This window comes from Tenrec ecaudatus, chromosome 4, assembly GCF_050624435.1.
Source record: "Tenrec ecaudatus isolate mTenEca1 chromosome 4, mTenEca1.hap1, whole genome shotgun sequence".
Classification (NCBI taxonomy): domain Eukaryota; kingdom Metazoa; phylum Chordata; class Mammalia; order Afrosoricida; family Tenrecidae; genus Tenrec; species Tenrec ecaudatus.
In genome coordinates, this window is record NC_134533.1 from 9,766,966 (window position 1) to 9,794,718 (window position 27,753).

General features: G+C 48.3%; 1 pseudogene; it reads left to right on the forward strand.

Moving 5' to 3' along the window:
* Positions 1 to 18,280: 18,280 nt before the first annotated feature.
* Positions 18,281 to 19,154, forward strand: LOC142445585 (protein FAM76A-like; annotated as a pseudogene).
* Positions 19,155 to 27,753: the final 8,599 nt, after the last annotated feature.

Sequence of the window (27,753 nt, forward strand, 5' to 3'; positions counted from 1 at the left end):
TTACAATAATTTTTAAAAGCCTCTTTCTCTGTTTACAAAATTCTCAATGCCCCTCTAGCCTCCGTGGGTCAGAGGGCTTATGTCATCCCGGTCCGCTAGAGGATTCAGACACCCCAAATAAGGACTGCATTTCTCACATGACTTGAAACATCCTATCAGGACAATGTGCGGGCCCCTTCCTGTCTAAATGATGAATTTCTCTCCTGAAGACTTATAAGGGTGGGAGGTTGCTTAGTCTCTGTCTTCTTTTTCAGCCCCTTCCCTGACCCTCCTCTGACTTCCTGATCCTGCCCCCTTACCCCTTCCCTTCGCAAGCCATCAGTGGGTTGTAGCTTTAGGTTCCCTTCCCAGAAAATAAAGCTTATTGATGAATCCTCTCGCTCTGTCTCTTATCTCTGAACTCCCTCACAACCTGATCAGCAAATAAGAGATACTCACTCCATCACTGTCTGGTTCCTGGGGGAGAAGACACAGGCTGAGGACACGCATGGTCACTTCAGAAGACTCCATAGAGCAGCTCAGTCACCGTGTACACAGTTCTCACAGGCGAACGCATGAAGCATGTCCTGTCCCACATATTCCTTCTCTGCTGACGGTTTCATTGGAAGGCCCCAAATGAAACAAAAGCACAAACAAAGACAGTCTAATGTGGATCAGAAGGTGGCTCCCAGCATCTCCCACCTCTCCCAGCAAAGGGGAGTCATCAGTGTGGGTCGGGGAGAGGTTGTGGAAGACCAAATCAACACAGGGAGTCTTGGAGGAATGTTCCATTAAAAAGGAATGCTCAGTATGGAAATTACCATATATATTTAAAAACTAAATCTCTCTCTCACACACAGATAGGGAAACAAAGAGAATGTCACTCATAGTGACGTCGGCATCCTGGCTGCGACACTGTCAGGTTCAAGCTCTTGCCTGACGAAGACGTGATTAGAGCACTAAGGGTCCTCTTTACCACCTCTCACAACTGCCCTGGAACAAAGAGGATAACCGAAAGATAGACACTCTTTGAAGGAACAAGGAAACAGAGGACATCACGGAGAAAGAGAAAATAAAGGATCACTATCCCTCATGAATCTAGATACAGACATTTTCAGTGAACTGACAGCCAACAGAATTCAGTGGTCTATAAAAAACCTCAAATACCCCAGTCAAGCAGGATTCACAGCAAGAATGCTAGGATGGCTGGAGACCTTCCTTTAATTCATTCATGTGGCATGATTCAAAATGAGACACAGCAGCTGCAAGCATCATCAGTAACTGGACACGCTGGCTAGGAGACTGTGTAACTGCCACACCAGGAATGACAAATTCCAGAGCAATGGCCTTTCATTCACTGTCAAAAAGAACATTTCAAGACCCAGCTTGAGATCCAATGTTGCCCGTAATAGTACAGTATCGATACAGGAAGTGGGAACTGTCGACTCAGATGGTGGCTGGGGTCAGGATGCCTATTCCCAGCAGAGATGCTTTCAGGTTCAAAGGCAGCTGGGAGGAGAGCATCTGTTTATTGCCACAGGATATGGGTTCTGCTGGTCCCATGAGGGAATATTGGAGAGCTTGCAGACTTAGGGCTGACAGACTCCGTGAGGCATGGCTCCACTTCAGGCAGAGCAGGGGCTGTAAAGGGAGGAGCATCCTCACCCTGGGAAACCCTGGTTAGGGTCACAATGGCTTAGAATCACTCACTGGCATTGGGGTTTGTCTTTTTGTTCTTCTTCCTGTGGAGCTACATCCTGGCACTCTATCAGACAATATTCTCCTGCTATGCCTAAAGTTTTCTGTGGCTAATCTTTCAGAAGTAGACAGCCTATTCCTTCATCCTAGTCCATTCTGGTTCTGGAAAACCAAAAACTAAACTCAGGGTAAACTTCCTTTGGGGATTTCTGAAGCTTTAAATGTATACGGAAGTAGTCAGCCTCATCTTTGTCCAGCAGAGCAGCCGGTGTGTTTGAACTGCTGGTGTCGTGTTCAGCAGCTCAGTCTTTATTCTAGTATGGGCCGGAGCTCCTTCCTGAGTCTTCCTTTTTATAAAAATCATTTTATTAGAGGCTCGTATACAATCCATACATGCATCAATTCTGTAAAGCACATTTGTATATTAATTGCCCTCATCATTATCAAAACATCTGCTCTCCACCTAAGCCCCTGGTATTAGCTCATTTTTCCCCTCCCTCCCCTCTGACCCCTCCCTCATGAACCCTTGATATTTTATGAATTTTTCTGTTATCAGATCCTGCCCTGTCCGACGTCTCCCCTCACCCACTCTTCTGTTGTCCGTATCCCAGGGAGGAGGTAACATGTAGATCCTTGTAATTGATTCCCCCTTTCCAGCCTACCCTCCATCTACCCTCCCAATATCACCTCTCACACCGCAAGTCCTGAGGGGATCATGCGCCCTGGCTTTCCTGTGTTTCCAGTTCCTACATGTACCAGTGTACATCCTCTGGTCTAGCCATATTTGAAAGGTAGAATTGGGATTATGGTAGTGGGGGAGGAGGAAGCATTTAGGAACTAAACAAAAGTTGCTATGTTTCATTGTTGCTATGTCCCACCCTGACTGGCTCATCTCCTCCCCGAGACCCTTCTGTAAGAGGATGTTCAGTGGCCTACAGATGGGCTTTGGGTCTCCAGTCCACACTCCCCGCCTCATTCACTATGATATGACTTTTGGGGGGATGATGCCTAATACCTGATCCCTTTGACACTTGTGATCGCACAGGCTGGTGTGCTTCTTCCATGTGGGCTTTGTTGCTTTTGAGCTAGGTGGCCGCTTGTTTACCTTCAAGCCTTTATAGCAACAGACACTATATCTTTTGATAGCCGGGCACCATCCGCTCTCTTTGCCACATTTGCTCATGCATGTATTTGTCTTCAGTGATCATATCAGGGAGGTGAGCACACAATGATATGATTTTTGTTCTTTGAATCCTGATCACTGATCTCTTCAACACCTCGTGATCTCACAGGCTGCTATGCTTCTTCCATGTGGGCTTTGTTGCTTCTGAGCTAGATGGCCGCTCTTTTACCTTCAGGCTTTTAAGACCCCAGATGCTATATCTTTTGATAGCCGGGTACCAACAGTTTTCTTCACCACATTTACCCATTCACCCTCTTTGTCTTCAGCAGTTGTGTTAGGAAGGTGAGCATCATAGAATGCCAATTTAATAGAAGAAAGTATTCCTGCATTGAGGGAATACTTGAGTGGAGGCCCAATGTCCTTCTGTTACCTTAATACTAAACCTATAAATATATGCACATACATCTATTTCCCGATATGCATCTATAAGTATATTTGCATATGTACATGCCTTTATTTAGACCTCTATAAATACCCTTTGCCTCCTAGCTCTTTCCTCTGTTTCCATTGATTTCTTCTTGTCCTACTATCATGCTCAGTCTTCATTTGGGTTTCAGTAATTCCTCCTGGTTACATTACCCTTGATCATGCCCTACCAAGCCTCCTACACCCTCCTCACCACGGATTTGGATCACTTGTTGTTCCCTTGTCTCTGGGTTTATTAACTCCACTACCTTTCCCCTCACCTCCCCTTCTCCCATGTCTCCGTGGAACTGTCGGTCCCATTGTTTTCTCCTCCAAATTGTTCATCTAGTCTATCCTATCCAGACAGACCTGTGGAGAATACATGCACAAAAACAAGACAGAGCAAAACCAAGCAACAATGTACAACAAAACAACAACAATCCAATGACAAAACAAACAAACAAAACAAAACACAACAAGGGAAAAAAACTTGTAATTAGTTCAAGGACTCCTGGTTGACCTTCAGGAATCTCTTCCAGTCCAGTGTTTTGGGGCACCACGCCCTGGCCCCAAAGTCCACTTTCAGCATTCCCTGGGGACCTCGCCACTTCATTCCCTTGCTGTTCTGTTGCACCCCTTTAGTGTTTTGACTCAGTGTGGTGGGGTCAGATCGGGCCAAATCGTACACTGTATCTCCAGTGTTGTCCCCTGTAGAGCTATGGGTCAGTGAGGGATGCCATGTCTCATACTGGGGCAAGCCATGTGGTCCTCTCTGTGGACTGGTTGCTCTAATTGGGAACATGGTCCTCAAGGCCCGGTGGGCCAGGATGTGCTTCACTCTGTCCTCCTCCCCCTTCATCTGTTCCCATGTGCTCTGATCAGATATGTCCCTCTCCAGAGGCTGCAGATTCAATGCCTTCCTTCCAAATAAATTCTTCTGGGGGGAGGAGCAGGTGTCCATGTTGTAGTTGGGATTGGGGCTGGCCCCCCCAGACCTCCCCACTGGTTCCCTACTCCACGCCGGCATGTTGCATTCACATCTTGGAGCACTGGGTTGAAGTCTGGTTCCTCTATCCCTGTGGAGATGTAAACAATACCCTCCCCTTGGGTGGGTCAGTGCCCCTGCTACCCATTTCTTTTTTATTAGTAGTATTTTTCCTTTCCCCACCTCCTTTTTAGTTGGCCACTATGTGTATCCCTGTATTTGATCTGGTCCCTGCCATACTAACTGGTCCTCACCTCAGGAATGTTTGTATATAGTAGCTTTTTCCCTGTGTCTCTTTTGCATTTTTTTAAGCTTACCTCAGCAGACTCATGTTGTACTTGTCTTTTTGTGCCTGACTTACTTCGCTTAGCATGATCTCCTCCAGTTCTTCCCATGCAGCAATGTGCTTCATAGGTTCATCACTGCTTTTTAGAGATGCGTAGTACTCCATTGTATATACGTACCACAGCTTTTTAATCCAATCGTCAGTTGATAGAAATTTGGGTTGTTTCCAACTCCTTGCAATTGTGAACTGTGCCGCAATGAACATTGGAGCACAGATGTCTGGCCTTGGTTTGTTTCTTGCCTCTTCTGCGTATATGCCCAGTAAGCGGATTGCTGGGTCGTGTGGTAACTCGATTTCCATCTGTTTTAGATATTGCCAGGTCGATTTCCATAGTGGCTGTACATACTTACAGGTCCACCAGCAGTGGATGAGAGTTGCTATCTCTCCACAGCCCCTCCAACACTTGTTGCTTTCTGATTTTTTTATTGGGCTATCTTTGAGGGTGTCAGGTGTTACCTCATTGTTGGTTTAATTTGCATTTCTCTTATGGCTAAAGACTGGGAACATTTTCTCTTATGTTTGTTGGCCATTCAGATTCCTGCCCCTGGGAAACTTCTGTTCAAGTCTTTTGCCCACCTCCTCAGTGCGCAATTAGTTTGTTGTTTTTGGAAGCTAGCAGAGTATTATCGATTTTAGTAATAAGGCCTTTGTCTGATGTGTCATTGCTAAAGATATTTTCCCAGTCCCTGGACTCACTTTTTATTCTCTTGGTGAATTCTTTCAATATACACGGGTTTTTTAGCTTCAGTATATCCCATTTGTCAATTTGTGCCTCCTGTGTGTTTGTGTCCTTTCCTATTTCGGAAAGCCTGTGTATTCCCTATGCCAGAGTTCTCAAGTTGGTCCCAATCCCCTCATAGATGACCCTAATATTTTGGGGTTAACGTCAAGGTCTGTGATCCACCTTGAGCTTATTATTGTGCGTGGAGTGAGATAAGGGTCTCGATTCATTTTTCTGCAGATAAATATCCATTTTTTCCAGCACCACTTGTTAAAGAGGGCATCTGCTTCCCATTGGAAAATTTTGGGCCCTTATCAAAGGTTAGTTGTCTGTATGCTGATGATTTAATTTCTGGGTTTTCAGTTCTTTTCCATTGGTCTAAGTATTGTCATTGGACAGGTACCATGTGGTTTTGTCAACTGTGGCTGAATAGTAGGTGCTAAAGTCAGGTAAAGCAAGCCCTCCCACTGTGTCCTTCTTCTTGACCAGTTCTCTGCTAATTCTGGGCTTCTTCCCTCTCCATAATCAGTTTTTCCATTTCTTTGAAGGAAGATGAGGGTAATTGTATTGGGATTGCATTAAACTTGTATAGTGCCTTTGGCAGAACTGACATCTTGATTATTTTGAGTCTTCCAATCCACGAGCATGGGAGGTCACTCTAGGCTTCTTGGAGTTGTGTTCTGTACTTTGCCACATATAGATCTTGTGTTCTTTTAGCGAGGTGTATCCCTAGATATTTCTATTTTGTTTGGCTTTTGTGAAGGGTACCACCTTTTTGAGCTCTTCTGTGGTCTTATCGGGGCAGAACGCCTGCTGTGGGTTTCTCAGACGAGAACACTTTATGGGGGTAGAAAGGCTGCTTTTTCTTCCACGGAGTAACTGGTACTTCAGTGTGCTGACCTTGTAGTTAGCAGCCCCACCTGTAGCCCAGTAGGCCATCAGGGCTCCCCAAAAGAGCCTGGTTTCTGGAATTAAAAAAAAAAAAATCCGTTTCAAATCCTGATTCCGTGACTTACTGTAGTGGATTCCGACACTCCATCTCCCTAGGTCCAGTATCGTCACTGCAAAGTGAAGGTGTTAATGCTCACATTCAGGCACAGAATGAGGATGACATTCGGTAATCTATGAAAGACAGAGACAGTGCCTCAATGCTTCATGTCCTCCTCGCATTCGGCAAGCAGGTGGTGACTATAAGACAGCATGAACAAGCGGTCAGTGTTGGCCAGCACTCCCTCTACACCAGATGCCAAAGTAACCATTGTACCACGCACATCCTCCAAGCAACCCTGAAAGGAATGCCTCCATCCTCCACAATTTATAGACCAAGGAACAGGGGGGGTATGGTTGTTGCCCCACAGTCTCAGCCAATAAGTGGAAGAGCAGAATTCAAGCCCCGCTTTCCTTTCCCTTTCAGGAGTCTCTGCCCTTAACCCAGCACCGATCACAATGATCAACCTATTACACCCACCCCCACGGGGGGGATGAACAACAGAAACATGGGTGGAGAGAGACTGCAGGTGGTGTAAGATATGATAATGATAATAATGTATAATTTATCAAGGGTTCACAAGGGTGGGAGGGTGGAGGAGAGAGAGAAAAAAGAGGAGCTCAAGTAGAAAGAAATAGTTTCAAAATGATGATGGCAACATCTGTACAAATGTGTTTGATACAATTGATGTATCAATTGTTACATAACCTGTAAGAGGCCCCAGTAAAATGATTTATAGAACAAGAAAAAAATCAAGCCTTAAATTTAATAGTGAAGCCGTACTTCCTGAAGCTCCACCTACTGAGTGATGGCCACTGACACTGCTGAACCACATGAGCATCAACAGACAGCAGCCAATACCTGTGCAATCGGCCTTCATCCGTGCTACACACACTGCCCAAGCCCTCACAGTCTCTGCCACACCACCCAGGAGACAGGGGATGAGTCCCTAAGAACACACCAACACACAACCATCGGTTGAGCACAAAGATAACACCACCATGATGTTCCTGACGCAACAGTTTCACTTCACACGAAGAACTGAGGCAGGGACTCGACCAAACGGTGAAAACTCAGAGTCACAAGACCTTTCTAAGGGAGACACGGCACTGGAACTACTTGTAAGGAATTCAAAGGAGCGATACTTAGGATTTTTCTATGGATGACAAGGAAGATGTACTATGGATGCAAGCAAGGAAAATACAACACAATTTCAGAAATATTCAGGAAAACACTCCAAGAAAACACCGACTAAATAAAAATTGGAGACATACAAAAAACAGCAAATTGCAACCCAAACGATTAATACTAAGATTTGAGAAACAGATGACACATTTAAATTAGCCAATCCCCAAAAGGTAAAAAATTATATGACCCCACTGTTAAAAGGGGGGTGGGTCTAAAAGACATTTATACAAAAGAGAATAGACTTAGGTGACTGCTAAGGGAGGGAAGACAAAGCAATGGACTTGACTGTTGATGGATGTTAACTTGGGTGAAATGGAAGATAGTTGTCCACAAAAAGAAGAAGAAAAAACCAAGAACTGGGTGAAGTATAAAAAAAGGAGTGGGTGAAGTATTTGGGTTTCAATTAGTAGTTCAAACTGTTGAATATGAAATTGATGATCTGAAATGTAACCCCCACCTAATTTACAATGAAATATTCAACAATGAAAATGTTATTAAACAATGGAAATGTCAGGCACCAGGACAGGAAGTGGAGTCATATTGGATGGTCTGGTGGAGTGTCTTGGTGTCTTGGTGAACCTGGAGCTCTGAAGGAGCTCTGAAGCTGTCACCCCGCCCCAGAGTGGGAGGAACACTTGGTATTATCAGCACTGCCATCACCCATTGCACACACTTGTTCCCCTCACCTTGAGAAGCACAGTGCGCAAGGTCTCTCCCAAGAACTGTGGTCCATGTGAGGCCCCACCAGCAAGCATCTTCATAGAAACTTAGAGACTCGAGCAGCCAAATACCTTCCCTTCAATGTGCTGATGGTTTCCAGCCTGTTCCATGTGATATGCTCCCAGACTGTGAAGTTCACCTCTCAGGCTGTCCCCCAGAGGGGATAGCGAGCTCTAAACCCTTGTGGTTTGTTAGGATCTAGAAATAATACACACACACACACATACACACACACACATCAGCATTGAGTTAAGGCACAGTTTTAACAAATCATAGTCAAGCCTGTCCCTCTCTCCAGTTAAGAACACCTTAAGCATAGATAAGATACAAGGGGGGGGGGTGCCCTCCAATGGATTCCCCCGGCCCCCAAAGCTATGTATTTAATTCTTTTCTCCCAAACAACCGTATAACCTGCAAAGGACTCTCCATTACACTTAATACATTTGTCAAATCTGCGATTTCCTTCTTGGAAACACTTTTCAAACTCATCTGTTTGGATGGCTAAAAGCACCTCCCTCATTTTTTCTTCACCTTCTACATTGTCAGAGCTCTGTCCTTCCAGGTCCCTCTTCATTCACAAAACAAAAAGAAGTTGCATGGATTAAAAGCAGGTCAGTAAGGTGTGTGGGACAAGAAAGGCATGCTGGGGTTGTTTTGCCAAAAACTGGCACACTGAGATGACTGCCTGAGCAGGTACATTGTTGTAGGGGTAAAACAAGTCCCCCATCTGCCACAATTAAGACATTTATTTTTGGTTCTATACTGTTAAATAATCTTTTCAGAGCATCTAAATAGAAAGCTTGATTAACAGTCTGACCTGGTGGAATGAACTCAAATGCACTAGCAGTTGACATGTTCATCTATTAGGGAAGTTGACGATGTCCAGAACGAGGTTTGCCATCAATCAACACTTCACCTTTGTTGAAAAGAGAAAACCACTCATACGCTTGAGTTTTCCCCATAGCGTCGTCCTGGTAAGCTGTGTTCAACATCACAGTCGTTTGAGGCATTTTTCCAGAACTGTTACCCGAGAGAACCTTCCTGGACGACACCGCTGGGCGCACTCACAGCGAGTTGCTCAATGCTCACCTACAAGGAAAATTGTACTATGAATGGTCCACTCTGCTCTGCTCAGTCCAGGGTAATTCTGTTTTTGTTTTGGAAGGGGTCCCCTCTTGTACTCTTCACTCCATGAGCTAAGTGGGTCCCCCCTCTGAAGTCGAGAAGGGACGTTGTTAGAGGAACACTTCTGGTTTTTATATGATACCTTCAAATGGGACCGGGCTGCCGCCCTGCAGACGGTCCAGCGGCGTTGTGATCAGGTGCTCCATCAGTCCTTTTGGGTCTCATACATCGTTTCTTTGCCATTTATCTAGGATGTGGCTGTGGCGGGTCCTCTCAGAATGTCTCAGGATTCTCTCTGCGTAATGCCTGTCTCCGGATTTCCACAAGGGCTTGGCTGGCTTGCAGGCAAAGTGCTTACCCAGTCAGTTCCTCCAGAGTCCTTTGTGCATGACTTGTTCCACAGGGTCCTTTTTCATTCACTTAGCAGGCAGGGCAGCAGCCCCCGTTCTGTCCCTGCCACGGCTTTATTTTTGATGTTGGATGCCACTGAGTCTAGCCCAATTCCTGGAGACCCCATGGAAAAGGACCACAGCGCTACCCTGGTGCTGTCCCGGCCCCATCACCACTGAGAGTCCAGACCCACGGTCCCCCGGGGTTTTGTGGACTGATTTTCTGAAAGCATCTACCAAGCTTTCCTCCTCGGCCATCGTAGTCTGGAAGCCCCCCCCCCCCCCCCACACACACACACAACCCGCCGAGCATCCTGGCAACACAAAAGCCTTTGGTGACAGTTGGGTGGTGGCAGCATTTGAGGTGCCCCGCCTGAGAATGGAACAAAGGTCTTTCCCATGGAAGATAACAATTCACTTTTTAAAAACTCCAGTGGGGAGAACCAGGCAACTATCAAAGCGCATTTAGCCAAGGTGGGGATGGCTGGTGGCCATACAAAGCTTCTCAGAAAGAACTAAGAGGTTTGACTCAAAACTTAGGCGTCTGGGCCAATTGGGCTTGCAGGGAAGCCCTGAGTGTCTGCGCACAGGCCGCGTGTCCTTCGCTAAGTGGGTCGGCTTCTCTGGGCCCAGTCTCCCTTTAGCGAGCACCTGAGATGGGGTTGAAGCCAGTTTACACTTGTGCCCTGAGCAGATGTGGTGGGGGGAGGGGGGGTAAGCAGTGGAGGGGGTGGCTGCGGACTGCTGCTGGCCAGGTGAGGGGTATGGATGAATGTGTCACTACTCATGCTTTCCAAGAAAAAGGGCATTTCAGATGTGGAGGGAAAAGGGGTTGGGTGTAAATATTTCACCTTGCACACAGTAATGGTAGATTGGGAAGTAAGACTTAGGGGAGCTATGAAAGCCTGCTTTTAATTTAGGTTAATAATCTCACCTGGGAGACTCAAATAGTGCTGCAAGATCCAGTGTGTGTGTGTGTGTGTGTGTGTGTGTGTGTGTGTGTGTGTGTGTGTGTGTGTGTGTGGCGGCTCGCGGACGTCCGCCCCCTCACGTGGGCACAGGTACAAGGGTGTCTGCACCGCATCTACAGCCATGTTGGGATCATGTGAGCCAGCTCCGTCAGGCAGCGCTGATTGGCCTTATTGAGAGGCCACGTGACCCACGGGAAGCCAATCAACAGACGGAACCCCGTGGTGGAGAACTGAGCCAATCAGAGCCCCTCCGGAACTTCATCAGGAGCACCGGAAGTGGCAGGATTCGGGCAGTGGGAGTCGGGGCAGGTGAGCGGAGCTGAGGTCACAAGGGAATCCTTGTGGCACCAGACGAGGGGGCTTGTGGGAAGCAGGGAGGTGAGCGAGCAGGTGCGCTGAGGAGGTGGAAGCTGCAAGGCCGACCAAGGCGTTGAGAGCCCATCAAGGGTCCTCTGGCAGAGTGCCCGCCGCCCTGCTGGACGCCTGCATCTGGTTGAGGCCAACGCACTGCAAGCGAAGCCACCACCACCCTATCTCCCACCTGTAAGCGGACGCTTGCTTGTCGCTGCGATGTGGGGCAGGTTTCAGCAGAGCTTCCAGACTAAGAAGAGGCGGAAAGGCCTGGCAAGTTACTTCCAATACCAGCCAATGACAACTGTGCGGGTCCCGGTGGTGCAGTTGGTGGCGGAGCGAGCAGCATGTCATCCTGCTGTGTGGGGTCGCTGTGAGTGCGGCCCCAACAGCTGAATCAGCCATCATCCTCAGTGCAGAGCCTCAGGGAGCATCAAGAGGGAGGGGAGCCGGCAGTCCTGGAGCTGAGTCCCATTCACTACGGAGAACCTCCATCTGCGCCCAGCGGCTCATGCCCTCAGTGGTCAGGTGGAAGGCTCTTAGCGTGTCCAGCACTCAAACCTGTCTCCTTGCCTGCCATGCCTTATCCTCACTCCACTAAGAGCACAGCTCTCAGAGAGGGAACAGGAGAACTAGAATGGCCAGAGCGACCTCTCTGTCAGCAAGCCAGAGTGTCCTGTCCCCTGCCCTCCCCCACATGACTTCACACTGGGCTGCGTTTCCCCCAAAACTTGCTGTTCTTAAGGAAACACAAGGATGTGACTTGGAAGTCAGGTGTGCCTGACCCTTGGCACCGTGTTCTTTTCAATCGCCTTATCTGCTTGTGAAAGCTGGACCTTGGGTAAGGAAGACCGAAGGAGGGTCAATGGGTTTGAATGGTAGAGCGAGAGAAAACTATTTGAAGCACAACGGGTTGCAAAGAGGACAAGTCTGTCCTGGAAGCATGGCCAGCATGCTCCTTAGAGGCAAGGATGGTGACACGTCATCTCACATGTCAGGAGAGACCAGTCCCTGGAGATAGACATCATGCTTGGAAAGTCCAGCGGCAGCGGCGAAAAAAAGAGAGAGATTGACGCAGTGGCTACAATAATGGGCTGAGGCATGACGCGTGTGAGGATGGTGCAGGACCAGACGAGGTTGTGTTGTGTTGTACATAGAGTTGTGTTGAGTAGGGACAGACTCAGGGGCACCTTATAACAGCAAGAATAACAAGAACATCAACAGCAGTTCTTTTATTGAGCTCTGATACATTAAGGTGCAGTGAGTAGAAACCAGTAAAATCAGTAAAGCAGGCCCGGAATGTTCCTGGTTAGGCTAGAGGCCCCTAAGCTGTTGAAGTTACTCTTCTGGACACTAGGTTTTGGACAGCAAGCTGCCAATGACGCCTATGGCTCCCACGACTAAGGCCCCAACGCCTAAAATCATGACTGCATCATCGACCTGCAACAGAGGAGAGGGTGGGACAGATTTACCTGCAGGTTATCAAAACACATTGCCACACAAAAGTCTTCAGCTCAGAAAGGCCCATTGGGCTTTTGTTCTTGTGACCCAAGTCCCAGACAGCTGCCCCCACTTCATCTTTGACCTCCCTCCTTATGAGACAAGCCCTGAATCCTGCTCCCTCTAAATCTGGGGTGCACAGCCTGATGACCCCAAGGAGGTTGACTCTCCAGTGCCCTGCTCCTAAACAGAGGGCGTTTCCATAAGAAACTTGCAGCCCATGTTGGGAAGGCCCCTGCCTTGTTTGGGGGCAACTTTAGGATTAACATTCTAGAGTGGGGAGGTTTACATGGAAATTAACTTCACGTGTGTAGTTGAATTTAAATATGAAGGCAGGATATTTTGTTTGTTTTCTAAAAGAAATGAACACTCAGGCTGATTGCATCGATGATAACGCCTGCCTTTGTCCTCGGCAGGATGAGGCAGACAGGGTCCCCTCATGGAATGCGCTCACTCTGCAGCTCTCAGGTTGGAGGTACACATGGACGTACAGGCAAGACACATGGTGTCAGAAATTCTAGCTTTTGCCAATGGTTCACATTTACTATTTGGAAACATGCGGTCTCAGCTAAAATGAATGAGGGGGTGCTCAGTCTGTCTACTTCCTTGAGAGCAGGAGTGGCCCCTATTTTTGTACAGAACAACGACCCAAACCCTTTTATTGTCACAGAAGGCCAACCTGTATCTACTGCCTGGGGCTGCTTTGGGGGCTGAGCAGAGCAGGGCCACAGGACTAGCTGCTGGGCAGACCTCCAGCATGTACTGGCTGGTCCTTTAGAGGGAATACCAACCCCCCCCCCACACACACCACCCCGTGATGTGGCGTTGGCTCCTGCAGACCCGCGCTGGCCCCCCTGCCTGCACTCATCCCCATGCCACTCTCCCTCTTCACCTCTGCCTCAGCCCCAGCTTCAGCTTAACTGAAAGGCTTAAGTCAGACTCAGCTCAGGGGATACCTCTTCTAGGAAGTCTTCCTTGACCACAGGCTTGGAGCAGAACGCTTGTGGGTTCAAATCCCACTCCCCCCGCCCCGCAATCATGGCTCATGCCTATGAGAGCCTCAGTTGCTAATGTTCTAATTCCTTAAGTCGGGCACTACAACCTGCTTAGCTGTTGGGAGGACTTGTCTCAGGGAAGGTTCCACAACAGGGGGATTCCTGTGGCTGTGGTCCTTCACCACACTGCCCTGCGTGGCCGAATTGCCTGTCTCCTCATGCTCACGGCTCCCCTGACTGTGACAGTGGCTGTGACATCCTCAAGGGCAGGGCTTCCATCTCTGCTGTTCTGGCCTTGTGCCTACCTCTCTCTCCACCCTGGCCAAGCCCCCAGCGGACACCCAGCCTCTGAGAGTTGAAGGGAAGTTTTGGTTCCTATAAACAGGGACACAGGGCGAGCATACCTGCTCACTTTGGGGGATTCTGTAGCGAAGATTCTTCACAAAGTGTTCACAGTTATGGCTGAACAGGTCATACGCCAGCTCCCGCCCTACCATCTCTTTTGCCTGGCGAATGATCATGTTGGGAGGCAGTGGTGTGTACTTGGCATCATCTTTGTTATTGATCTGATACTTGTGTTCCCCAGCCACCACGGACAGCAATTCCATCTTCACCTTGGCCTTGCTTGTTTTGCTTGACCCAATGCTGGCTGAGTTCACTCCAGAATGTCCACCTATAGATCCCAAGAAAAAAGACCTTGTTCATGGGCATGGCCAAGGAAATGGGCTACAATCCTCATGGTTGGCAGTTCAAAACCACCAGTAACTCCATGGAGAAAGACTGGCCTTTCTATTCTTGTAAGTGGCTACAGTCTTGGAAGCCCACAGGGGGTGGCTGTGAATCAGCAAGGACTCAACAGCAGTGAGTGAGAGGGAAGGCTTGATGGCTTAGTGGTGACAAGTAGGGTTACTAACTGCAAGGTTAACAGTTCAAAACACAGGTGCTAATCAGAAGAAGGACAGGGCTCTCTACTCCTATAAAGAGTGAGTCTCAGAAAACCACAGGGGACACTTCTTCCCTGTCCTTTTGTCATTACAGATTCAATTGTGGTGAGATTTTTAGGGAAGGTTTAGGTGCCCTGGTGGCTTAGTGCTTATGTGTTGGGCTGTGCACTGCAAGGTCAGCAGCTCAAAGCCCCCAGGCTCTCCATAGGGGAAAGACGAGGCTTTCAACTCCCATAAAGAATTACTGTCTTGGAAACCCACATGGGCAGTTCTATGTTGCCCTATGGAGTCACCAAGAGTCAGAAATGACTGGATGGCAGTGGGTTTTTGAGGACCGCTTGGTTACCCTACCTTGTCTCAAGTTCAAGGAGAACAGATGAGACACTTGACTGTGTGATGGGAGGGCCCACTGGAATTCTCTGGACTCAGGTTCCTCCCTTCCTAAAGTGGAGGATGTGGGTTCTCCCAGAGGATTGTGGGAGTCCATTGTCTCGGAAAATATCAGAAGGGAGGGCAGAGAGGGGCAGCAGAGAAGAGGCAGGGTAATTCCAGGTGCTAGGCCCAGTTTCCCCCTCACTAGCTGTGACCTCAAAACTTGCTTAATCTCCCTGAGCCAGGCCAGAGGAGCCACACAGGCTAAAGTGACGTCTTGAGACAGTTGGGGACAAACGACAGCTGTGTGCAACCGAGGGGCAGGTTCTAGCTCAGGCTCATGCAAGTCTGTCCTCTCCGAGCCCCAGTTCTAACATTGACATGTTGAGGGGGATGCTCCAGATGAAATCCATGCTCTCTTCAGCTCAAAACTCTCTGGATCTCCTCTAAGTGGGTGCTAGATCTACCTAGGCCTGCTAGGAAGCCCTTGGGAGTGCCAGGAAGCACCAGGGAGGGACTGATGGCATCAGGTCTCAGAAGGACAGGCTGAAAACAAGCCAATTCACACGCTGGGGATTTTTGGGTTTGTTACAGTATAGTTGACACCTTTCTGTTTCCCTTTCAAAGTGCATGTCAAAGGATGCTGACTGTGTCCCTGCTCTGATCCCTCCAGCTGTGGGGACAGGGCAGGGGCAGAGAGGGGAGATGCTGCTAAGAACAAAGGAGAGAGGGGGTCTCTCCACACCCCTCACCCCTCCTGCTGGACTGCAGATTCCAGAGAAGGAGAAACTGGGGAAGCAAGCTGACTATAGATATAAGGTACCACCAAGCATTTACTTCTGCATCTTTGCCCTTCAGTCTCCCCATTCCTGAGTCAGGCTTCTCTGTTTCTCACTGCCTCTCCCATGTCTCTCAGTCCCTAGATTCTCTCCTCCCCCTCACTCTCTAGTTACATCCCATATGCTCCCCACACCCCAGCCTCCTCTGCTCCACCTTGTCCTCCTCTCCCCTCCCCCTCCCTGCTCTCCTGAGGCCTCTCATCACAGAGGCAGTGCTTTCTCTCCACCCACAGAGAGGGAACTCACATAGCAGGTGGGGGCGGGGGTTGGGCATACTGTGCTGTGGGGCTCCAGAAAGAGTTTTCCAACAACAAAAGCACTCACTGCCACGGAGATGATTCCGACTCAGTGCCCCTATAAGACAGAGTAGAACCCAATGTTTCCATCCTTTGGAGCAGCTGGTGGGATTGAACCATCAACCTTGCAGTTAGCAGTCCATCATGAAGCCCTGAACAACACCAGAAATCCTTGGTGTGAACACCACTTGTGATGTATTTAAAGGAAACTCCTTTCTTACACATCCTGAACAAGGACTGAATGCTCAGGTGAGGAGACATGTGGAGGGAAGCTTACAGAACACAGCGAAAGGGCTGGAACCTCTCATGGAATGAAAGTCAACAGTCCATAGACTTATGGTCGAGAGGACAGCCGCTGATGATCTCAGCACGGAAAAGCCTGACTCAGCCTGCAAATGTTCCTGAGGGCCTACCGTGTGCCAGGCAGTGAGGGGAACACAAGCACGAGGTCACTGTGCATCTGTCCACAATTCTAAACTCAGTCCCTACTTGGATCAATTTCAACAGAGGCTCTGTCCTTACTTGGATTAGACAGGTGGACGACATAACCACCTCCCACATAGATGGCCCAGTGGTCATAGAGAGGACGAGAAATCTGGATCAGGTCTCCAGGTCTTGGTTTGTCCTGTAACAGAAACACCAGGGTCAGGAGGAGCTGAGCCCTCCCAGGGAGCAGCCAAGAGCTCCCTCAGCCTGGGATTCACAGCAGAAACAGGGAGGGAGCTCTCTTCACACAGGTGGGGGCCCCTCCATTCACTAGCGTTGCTGGTGCTTGAAATGTGTCTACATAGCAGAAGGGGCAGGAAATGGAGAGGAGATTTGGGGCCCATGAAATCAGTGTGCATCGTGAGATATGAGGTTGTTGTTTTACAGAACATGTTTGTGCCGGTGAGAAAATGTGTTATTCCCAAGCACAGCTTAAATGCCCCACAATGGACACTAGTCATGTAATGGGTGTGGTGGTTAGGTTGTCTGCCAACCTGATGTACCTGGGTGAAGGTAAGGGTCGAGTCTCACCTGTCAATCAGGTCATAGGATGTGGGTGTGTTCTCTTAATAAGAGAGACACCCAGGAGGACGGATCTCTCTCTTCACCTCTTTGTCTTCCTGCTTGCTTGGATTCTGCATCTGATTTTAGGGGGAAAAGATGTGACTTGCTGTTCCGGGGAGCTGTTGGCTCTGTGTCATGTCTCTGTGGACCTTGGAGCCATGTGACCCTGCACCAACTGGGCTGTGACCTCTTGACATCCTGCTGACCTTCCTGCTTCACCTTCCAACAGCTGCATGAGTCTGAAGGGGACTCCAGCTAGCAGCAGACTCATGGACTTGAGCTGGGCAGGGATGGGCTGCGTTCTTGACATACAATTCTTCCTAGACATACAGGTCTGTCTTATACATATGAGAGCCATTGGTTTGCTTCCCTGGAAACCTCAGCTGTGGTCATGCAGCCTGAGTGAGGCTGGAGCTTCACTGTCCTGGTGTGCAAAGCACAACCAGCCCAAAGGATGCCGAGCACTTGACCCACATCACGCAACACCCCTTTGACCATGAGGGGTCTCAGGAGGGTGAAGTCCCTGGCCAGTGATCCTTATCTAGAGAGTAGGAGAGCTGGTTTGAAATCTAAGTCTGACAGTTTCTAACATTTGGGCCCTAAATGATCGCAGGCAGGGCTGGGTCAGCTGCATGTCTAGCTTTAGGCAAGCCACCTCAGGGTGGAGTTAGGAGTTGGGGGTGGGGCTGTGCCTTCCTGGAATTCACATGAGTGGGGGGCACATTGGCCAGCCCCAGCTGGATGGTACATGCTCTAAGCACACGGATTTCACCAGCAAGGCTCTGAGGCCAACCACGAGCCATGCTCCTCCTGACTGAGATGGGCTGGGTCGGATGAAGCAGGGTGGCCTGACCAGGGCAGTTGAGCTATGGCGGGAGTGGTTGACATCGTCAGTAGCTTTGGAAACCTGCTAGGGAGACATGGTTAGCAGCCAAATCTGGCTGGAACTTTGGAGTCCATTCAACCAAAGAAGGGATGATTTGGGGTCATAAAAATAATACCTTTAAAACTGAATGAGAATCCTCCAAAGCGGTAAGTTCCAACCTCTTTCTGCTCGATCAACTTTGAAATGACCCAGTAAAGTGAACCAGCATCCACCATCTCTGAGCCCTCCCTGACCTGCCAGTGTCTGCCCACTGTAGCACCCCACAGCCTGTCCCTGCTGCTTCTGCCTCCAGATTGTGCTTCAAGCTGCCACATAAAGAAACCAGCCCTGAGCAAAGCCTGAGCTGCACATGGTGGTGCTCTGTGTTTGCACCAAATGCCGCCCGCTCTTCCCCTTCGAGGCTCTATCTCAGGAGCAGCTGCTGTGCAGGGGATGGCGGATTGCCCATCCTATTGAACCTACTGCAGTGGGGAGGACCAGGAGGAAAGTAAAACTGATGCAGTGTGCCAGAAATGTGCTGAGATCGTGCCAGCCTTGTCAGCATTGCCACCTCATTGCTGCATTCATTGGCAATAAATGTCAGTGCCGTCCAACTTCAGAGACAACGTATGGACTTCCCTGCTCTCGGGAACTGTGCAGGCAGGAAAGATGATGGAAAGAAGGCCGATGGGAAACGGCTGTGTTTTCCCTGCGCTGTCTACAAAGGACTCCTTCCAAAGGCCAAAGAGCAGAAGAAGGCCCTGAACAGCTCCTCCCGTGACGGCCACCAGGAGAAGGAGCAGTGTCGTGGACTGAGTGGTGGGAGACATTCCACCAGCCAGAAAACACTTTCTACATCTTCAATACAAAATTAAATCCCAAAGAACAAAGCCAAGTTTGACCCAGTCACAACCAATGGAGAGGGGGCTTTTCCCCAGACCTGGCTCTGGGTTCACTGGGCCCTGTCCACTCTGTCATCACTGCCCGACTCAAGGAAGAAGTGGCCACTCTGGAGAAGAGGCTGCATCCAGAGGATCCAATGCTTTTAGAGAAAGAGAAGATTGCTGAGTGGAAGGCGGATTGCCAGTAACCAGGACTCAGATTACAGCCCAAATGAGTCAGAGGGCGCAAAACACAGAAGTTACAGAACAACTGCAGGCCCCAAACCGAGAACCTGTGAAGCAGACTGCTGCCTGTCCAAGATCAGGAAGTCCGAGAAATTGGGAGCCACAACTTCTCCCTGAGAGCCCACCAGGAGGCCACCCAGCAGCAGCACATGGGGTTCTTGGTTTCCTGTGGGAGAGCCCTCTGGTGTCTGGGAATTGTAAGCTTTCTTAAGCAATCTCAATTTTTTTACTTTGTTTTCTTTGTGCAGTGCAGTGATGGACTGAGTGGAAACACTTGGTTTATGCTCTGTATGGGCTGCAAGCCTGAGTGTTCGGGGTTTGAATCTCTCCTTTCCCGCTCTCCCCCCTCTCGGGGGCACTACTCACTGCTTTGTGTGTTTGTTTGTTCTTGGTTTGGGTTTTTGTGGCGATCCCTGCTCAGTGTTATGTGCAGAATAATGTCCCCCATCGTCCTATCCTGCCATCCCCAGGAGCAAACAGTGAGGCATCAATTACCTGGCCCTGCGACCCTCTGAACTTCTGAAACTGCCCGTGGAAGACTTGTGAAGTGGAAGAGGCCTGGCCTCTCCAAGCAACCTTTGACCTCAGGGTACACTCTTGGTTTTATTCCCCAGGTATATTATGTGTGGACTCTGTCCTCTGTATAGCAGACGTTTTCATTTTTAAAAAACGAAACTTCTTCCTGATAAAGGAACATGGTGGCCTGGCCAGTTCTTCTCGTGAAAGCCATGCCCCTTGAAGCAGCAGCCTGCTCTCCCGCTTTTCCTCAGAACCCCGTCTCTTTCTTGTCACCGTGGAGTCAGAAAACCTGACTGCTCAGGTGGAACCATTCGGTCCTTAAGTATGAAGTCAATGGCCTCTAGGGGGGTCTCGTGGAAGAGGATTGAAGGGGATATTTCAGGGAGAGAGCAAAGATCCGAACAGTCTGTCTTTTTAAATAAGGACAGAATGGAAGGCTGTCCAGGTTGACCTGGACATTCCCCCAACCCCTTTCCTGACCACTTCATGTGGCTGATGTTAAATTCTCACACGACGGCTTCCTTAGAACAAAAGACTTGCTTATGTCGCTCGTCTCACTGGGCAATTGACAGAGTATCTATTTATTTATCATCTGAGCAGGTTGAAAATGGAATCGTGTTTGAACTATTGAGCAGTTCTGGGGTGCAGAGGAGCTGCTCAGTATGGACTCTTGAGTAAATCTGGCAGAAATGAAATGCTTACACTAACCTTCTCCCCATGTCCCCCGCACCCTGGGCTCCACACTCCCTGCTCTTCATGGAAATATACTGCAAGCAGGTGCATCTCAGGCACAGGTTGATCTCTGTCAGAAGTGCCATTAGAACCCATGGTTCTTGACCCCATCAGGACTCGACAAAACCAGATTTCAAAGCGAAATGTCGAGAACATTTTGCATCTGAACTCGAACAAAACATCAGAATCCAAGCCGATGTACATGATTTTTGTAAACAAAACCAGTTCATGTTTCGGTCACTGGGCGTTAGTTGTCAGTATGTGTTGTGTAAACCTTCTATAGCTGGGTTCCAAACGTTTGCTGTAATTTTCTTAGTTCTTGTGGCTTTTTGTAATGTTTTTAGATAAAAAAAATGGGTCCAAAAAACAGATTTTTGAAAAGAATCATCATGTTAAGGAAGTGGTTAATCTTGTTATCCATATTGTTGATGATAATTTAAGAAACCCTTTTCGAAAACAGTTAATAAAATGCCAACAGCAGAACCAATTAGACAGATTTAAATTTTTTGGAGAAAACCAGCCAGGTCTTTGTGAAAAGAAAAACCCTGAAGAGCAGCTGGCAGTTGATTATCTGGAAGGGGCTTCTTCTTCCAACAGTGACTCTCTCCGTCCCTCCTCTCCACATCCGTGCCCACAGATCCAGGTCCTCCTCAGTCTCCAGGCATGGGCCATACTGTAGTTATTAAAAACGTTTCCAATGGTGTGTTTCTTATTTAAATTATATTATTTAACTCTGAACTTATTTACTTTGAAATATCTGTGTCACATATTGTATAAAAGGCGAGGTTAGGGTAAAAATTTGGTGGTCGAGTACGGATTAATCCATTTTCAAGTTTTTCTTATGGGAAATATTACCTCAGAACTCGACTGCATCCCATCTCGATGCTTGTTCTAGAACGGATTAGCGTTGAAGTCTGGGATTCTACTGTCTGTGTGTCCCGGTCTTCCCTCCTTGACCTTTGCCAACTAGACCCGGGAACCTGCTCGTCCAGAAAAGAGGACAGATGTGCGTTTCCAGACAAGCGCTCAGGGTCTCTATGCGACTGTTGCTGAAAGAATTGGCCCAACACGCCTGCAAACCCCACTGCCCTGGAGTCATTAACCGAGGAGGTGACTAGAGCGAGCAGTAATGCTGCAGTCAGGTGACTTGGGCCTCAGCCTCCAGATTGTAGCAGTGAGTGTTACTTGCTCCGCATTTCCTAGAACCAAACTGCCCCGTCCTTTCAGAAGGCTACCTCACGCGTGGAACCCTGGGCTGCGGTGTGTGCAGAAGTGGACGGCTGCAGTTGAGAAGAGAAAAAATGGACCATGATGCTCTTATGTCTCCCCAGTAGGGAATGTACATTTCCCTTTGAAGCTAGGGAGACAGCAACATTCAATCCTTTTGTAACTTTTTGACTGAGAAACTGTTAAGTCACGATCAGCTGTGGGATAATATTTTTCAGATTGCTTTTGAGTCAGGTGTGTGTGTATGTGTGTGTGTATGTGTGTGTGTGTGTGTGTTATGGAAAATGATAGTCATGTTTTGTTCTTTAGTTTCAAAACCTGAAAAAATCACTTTACATGAAATATGACAATATGAACATACTCTTAGTTATCTAATGTTTTTCTAACTTATCGGCATTCCATATAAAGCAAATTCACACATTTTATTACCTTCCCAAATCCCCAAAATGGAAAGAAGGGGACTCAGTCATGAATCTTTCTTCCGAAAAGTTATGACACATTTTACTATGAAATTAGGTATGTAACTTTTGGTAACACCTTTGGTTTCTTGGTATGTTTGTAATAATGAACATTTTTAAACACAGGCATGTTTTGCTTTGTAAAGACTTTGACAAAGAAATGTGTGTGAATAAAAATTTTATTGACTTGGCAAAAATGATCTAACATTTGAAATACATCAAATGTGTTGGGCGCTAATCCATCAAACATGTGAGCACCCATGAATATTGCTCATTTTAAAAATTCCTGGATGATGTCAAGGATGTGTCATTTTCTACTAAAAGCTGGTTAATCAAGGAAAAGGCTTAAGTATTTCCTAAATAAACTACCCTTGGAGAATTCAATTAAGGACAACCAACCCAAACCCAAATACAATGGGGCTGAGGTAGTTAGTTTCTTGTGCCAACCTGGCCAATAAACACATGTGGAATTAATTGAAGGGCAGAAAGATAAATGGCTCAGTGAGCCTCGCCTATTCTGTCTCTTGCTCTTTTATCATCGGACCAGTGTGCGGCTGCCTTGCTTGTCCTTTGCCTCACTTTGCAAGCTAACTGCCTGTGGGATACCTAACCCATGGACTGTGTTGCTGTAATTTGAGGTTCCTTCAAGATCTGCTTCACCACACCATTGGAATTTACATCTCTTGAGCTGGGGACTGTCAGACCCTGTCATCTGGCTGACTGTTGGTGACCTGCCTTGCTGTTTGCTGCCTGTGCCTGGATAGCCTGAATTGCTCTACGGAGGACTACCTGGCGGCCCTCAAAACTTTAAGGACTGCCAATGTCTCACAGCTCTCTCATGGGAGTGAGTTTCTCTGAGCCATTTGTACTGTTTTATTATTTAATTAACTGTTTATTTCTTATGTTATGTATCTCCATGTATAAATATATATAAAATTATTCATATTCTAGTTTTGTTTCTCTAGAGAACCCGGTCTAACACAGGGGGTGAGCTGTGTAAGCACTGCCCACGTGGTTGAGAGTGGGGACACCCAGAAATGCTGAGCCCCCCACAGGCTGGTTGTGGGAAAGTGCACACCTTCACATGTGTGGGGAAGATGCCAGGTGAGGGCCTATCCTGTGCGTAGGACGTTGGCCACGGATTCCCAATTAGCTTGTGTACATTTACTAATCTGTAGTAACCAATTCCACATATGCCTGGACCTCCCTCTCTCCCTCATCAGCAGGATCCAGGGAAGACCCGGCGTGCCATGGAGCAAGGGAAAGCTGCATAGGTATACGGGAGGGTCAGTGGTGCCAGGACCCCTCCCAGTTCTTGCTCTAGCTGCCCCAGGCCAATGGACTTGGCAGGAAAAATGATGCCTTGACTTTGCAGGAGGGGAGAATTTTGGACTCTGTTCACACATTCTAAGTCAGACAGCGATCAGCGAGGCATCAGCACCTCAGCTTGTTCCCCTGCTTTGACCAGGGAATGGGCACTGAGCCAGGAAGCACCATGGTGGGCTCATGTCCTTCCAGAACCTTCCCACCTGCCCTTCCTTTCCCTGAAATAGGAATACGACTCCTTGTAAGTGTTTTAATCCCCACAATTGCAAGGGTAGCAAATCTAGTAGACAGGGCTGGCTTAGTGTAATGTTTGTCTCACTTCCTAGATTATTCGTTTGAGCAACTTCACTTTCTTTTTTTCCACATTAAAGATTCTGCTCTTGAGTGTGGCTCACACCTTTGTCCCAAGTGACCATCACCTTCCTGCAGAATCAAAGCCTCCTTTCAAAGTGAATGTCCCTGACAGCGAGCATTTACCCAGAGAACAAGGTATGCTCCGGCTTGCTTGTGCTAACCTAGTGAGTTTGCCAGGATTCTCTAGAGAAACAAAACTCGGATGCTTATAATTAAATACATATAAAAGAGGATAAATTTATACAGAGAAAAGGAATATCACAGCTAATGAGTCCACAGCAGCACAGAGGGCTCAGTTCAACTCACTTTCGTGGAACAGTTAATATACTGGAAGTCCTGGGCTGCTGGGTCCAAGATCAAGGAAGCAGGCAGTGGAGTCTTCCCTCAGGCAAGGCAGGCAGGCAGGCAGAGTCTACCCACAGCGATAGACAGCAGGGTGGGTCAACAGCAGTCAGAAGCTCCGGAGCTTAGTGGAGCAGGTCCCATGGGATCTGGAGCTCAAGTGAGGCAACAGGACCCACCAGCATCGAGTGCAAGCAATGCAAGCACCAGCCGCTTGGCGAAGCAGGTCTTAAAGCAGCCTCCAGCTCTAGCAACATGATGCACCTGTTGGCTTGGCGCACGAGTAGTACAGCATACAGGTCGAGGAAGAGAACTAGCTAAAGCAGCAGCACAATGGTCTGATCACCAGAGAGCAAGAGGGAGATGGGATGCCGGCTGTCTTTACTTTTGGTCATCCTCCAATCAAGCTGCAATCTGATTAGACTCTGCTGATATGTTCCTATTGGGCTAGTTGGCACAATAAACCTAGCGACACATTTAGTGATCTATAGAGAGCCATTTCACACCTGCTCACACCGATTGTTCACTACTGATTCTTGAGAAGGTACACGTGGACACATGCACAGGAGCCTCATGTGACATTATTCTCGACAGATTGGCAAGTAAAGAAAAGAAAAAGCCAGTGTGTGTCTTGCGTACCGGGGACTCCATGCCTGCACAGTTGTTTGAGCCAGGCTTGCTCTTTTCCAGTCAGCCACCCCTAAGCCGGGTCTACCTTTTCCTGGACAATTTCTGGTCCATGAAATTAGGACAACTGAGAGGGGACACTTAAGAGATCAGAGGCTGAAATGAAAATGGACTTTCAAAGGACAAGTATCTAGGAGACAGAGGAGTGCGGAGAGCTGTTTGACCAGCGAAGGGAATAAACTCCGACCAATTCCAAAGGCAGACAAGGTGGGAATATCCTCCCTGCCCAGGGACCTGGACTCCTCCAGACTGGCCTGTACCTGGACGTACACCTGGACTCCCCAGGAGTCCAGCCCAGGCAGACAGTGCCCTTTCCTGGGGCTCTCTGTGCTAGCCCGTCTGACACTGACCAGAGGGACAGAGATGTCGACTCCAAGAAGAGGAAAACACTGTCCTTGAGAATTTTCAATGGACAAGTCCTGCTGTTGGCTGTACCCAAGAGCTGCTACCAGACTGAAGTCTTTCCAGGAGTGGAACCTCCTGCTCAGAACCATCGAGAGAAATCTTCCATTGACTTACCGCAGCCATTTCAGGACAGAGGTGGTGTTTTCTTGGACTGACTGTGCCTGCCGTCTGCTCTCTGGCGCTGGGCTGCTTTGGGACTAACTTTTACACCTGTGCTGAGCATGTCACTTTCAGTTTCCTGCTGACTGTACAATGTCATGTAGAGTTCACTAGGTCAACATATAATTCCATTTATATTTCCATCATCTCAAAAAGTTTGCCGTTTTAAGTGAAAGACGGTCTCCTTTTGTTTATTGTTCTTGTTAGGAGCCATGTGTTAGTCTAGGTACTTTAGAGAAACAAATCCACAGAAACTCATATGTGTAAGAGAGGATTTTTTTTAATGTAAAGGTTAAGTGCATATCAAGAAAACATCCCAACTCAGTGCTGCCCAAGCCCACCAGACCAACATTAACCCACATGTCTGACACCAATCCACAAAGTCCTCCTCCATTTTACAAAAAACACATGCAATGATGCCGACTGCAGGAGGAAAACCGAGTCAGTGAGTGTGTAAGCATCTCAGCACTGGCAGGGGTCTGTCTCCACATGACTGCTCCAGCACCCAGGGCTGCATCAGGGTAGGTCCATGTGGCTTCTCCTTGAGGATGTCTTACAGGAAGTGAGCCTTGCCAGCTGAAGCAGGGAACTGGTTAAGGCAGCTGCATCCTGGTCCGACCATCAGAAAGCAAGAGACATGGGAGGGATTTTTATTGTTAAAAGGCAAACAGGCTGGAAGTGGCTGTCACCTAAAAGGGGTAGATGACTTCTACTTACTTCTTAGTGATTAAACAGCTAGGCCCAGCTATCTCGACATGCGGAGACTTCACATTCTGGGACTTGGCATTCCCAAGACTGGCCTCAGAGTACCTATTGTTCCATTTGCTTGCTCATGGTCAACAATGGTTTCCTGTGGTTACCATGAAAACTGAATTGATGTAAAACATCCATATGTGTCTCCCGAAGGTGTAAATGCCAAGGGCAAAGCTATCTAGATCTTCATAATGAATTCTGATCTCAAACAGGACGCCACCAAGACAGCCCGCTTGCTGTCAGTCTCCTCGCGGGTGTGCCTTCTAGTAAATTTCCATTTCTTCCTCTCACTTGGAGGAAGTCGATTGGGTTCCTCATTCCAGGCTATTCACCTGCACTTGAGGTTACAAGGCGGCAGGTTTCTGTCTTGTCTATCAGTCTGGCCTGTCCCTCTGTCTGCCCCTCTGTATCCTCACATCTCCTAGAGAACATTAGCCTCGGGAAGGACACTGGAGAAGGGCACAGAAAGACTAGGATATATCTCACTGCTAACAAGATGGAGGATCCTGCCCCTGCACAACAGACCCGGCTGGTCTGCAGTTCCCCAAATAAATATTGACAGGCTTCGATTTGGCTCGTAACGAGCTGAAATGAGCATGAAACAGCGAAGCCAATAAATGAAGCCAACACTGTTGGCTAATGCCTCTGAGTCCTTGGAATTATTGCTTTTCCCACTTGCTTCTGGCCAGCGGGCACCCAGAGCCCCTCAACTGCCAGGACCGCTGCTCCAATGCCTATTATCATGGCAGTGTTGGTGACCTGGAACAGAGGACACGCTGGGCCAGACCACCGACACACAGGGATCTAACCACAGATGCGCACACCAAGGGTCTTCAGCTCAGAAAAACCCCATCCAGCCTTAGTTCTTTCCACCCAAATCCCAGACTGCCCCCTCCCCCTAACCCTATCCCACCACTTCACCACAGGCCTTCTCCCACTTTATTAGCAAAGAGCTGAATCCCGCTCCCTCGGAATCTGGGGCGCACAGCCAGAGGACCCCAAGTAGGTTGGTTCTCTAGTGCCCTGCTCCTTAACAGAATGTTTTAACAGAAAAGTATGCAGCTCATGGAGGGAAGGTCTCTGTCTCATCCTTGGTCCATCTCAGGATTAGGATTTTACAGGGGGGGGCTGACATGGAACTATCCCTTCACATGTGTATTTAGGTTTAAATATGAAGCCAGTTTTTGCCCCTAAAAGAAATGAACGCTTAGGCTGATTGCATCGTGATTGGTATTAATCTGGTATTTGTCTCCCACAGTCAACACGGCAACTCCTTCCTCACTGTGGCCTTCTCCGCTTCAAGGGACATCATGCTAGCTCAGGGTTCTCAACCTGTGGGTCGTACATCTTTGAGGGTCAAACAACCCTTTCACAGGGTCGCCAGATTCATCACAGTTGCAAAATGACAGTGATGAAGTAGCAACGAAAATAATGTTATGGTTGGAGGTCACCACGACACGAGGAACTGTCTGAAAGGGTTGAGGCATTAGGAAGGCTGAGAACCACTGAGCTAGATGAACTAGCCCCAACAACTGTATCTGTGGATCCACAAAGAGGAACCAGACAGATTAGCCCTGGGCAAGGTCACAGGGGCTGAGCTGGCCCCAAGGTGGACAGCCTCATTGTCCTTGGCACCAGGAATAAGGGTGAGCTAGGATATGACTGGCCTTCCTACCTTCCTTTAAGCTCGAAGAAAACAGGTGAGACCCTGACCATGTGACAGGATAGGTCATGGGCATTCCCTGGGCCCTGGC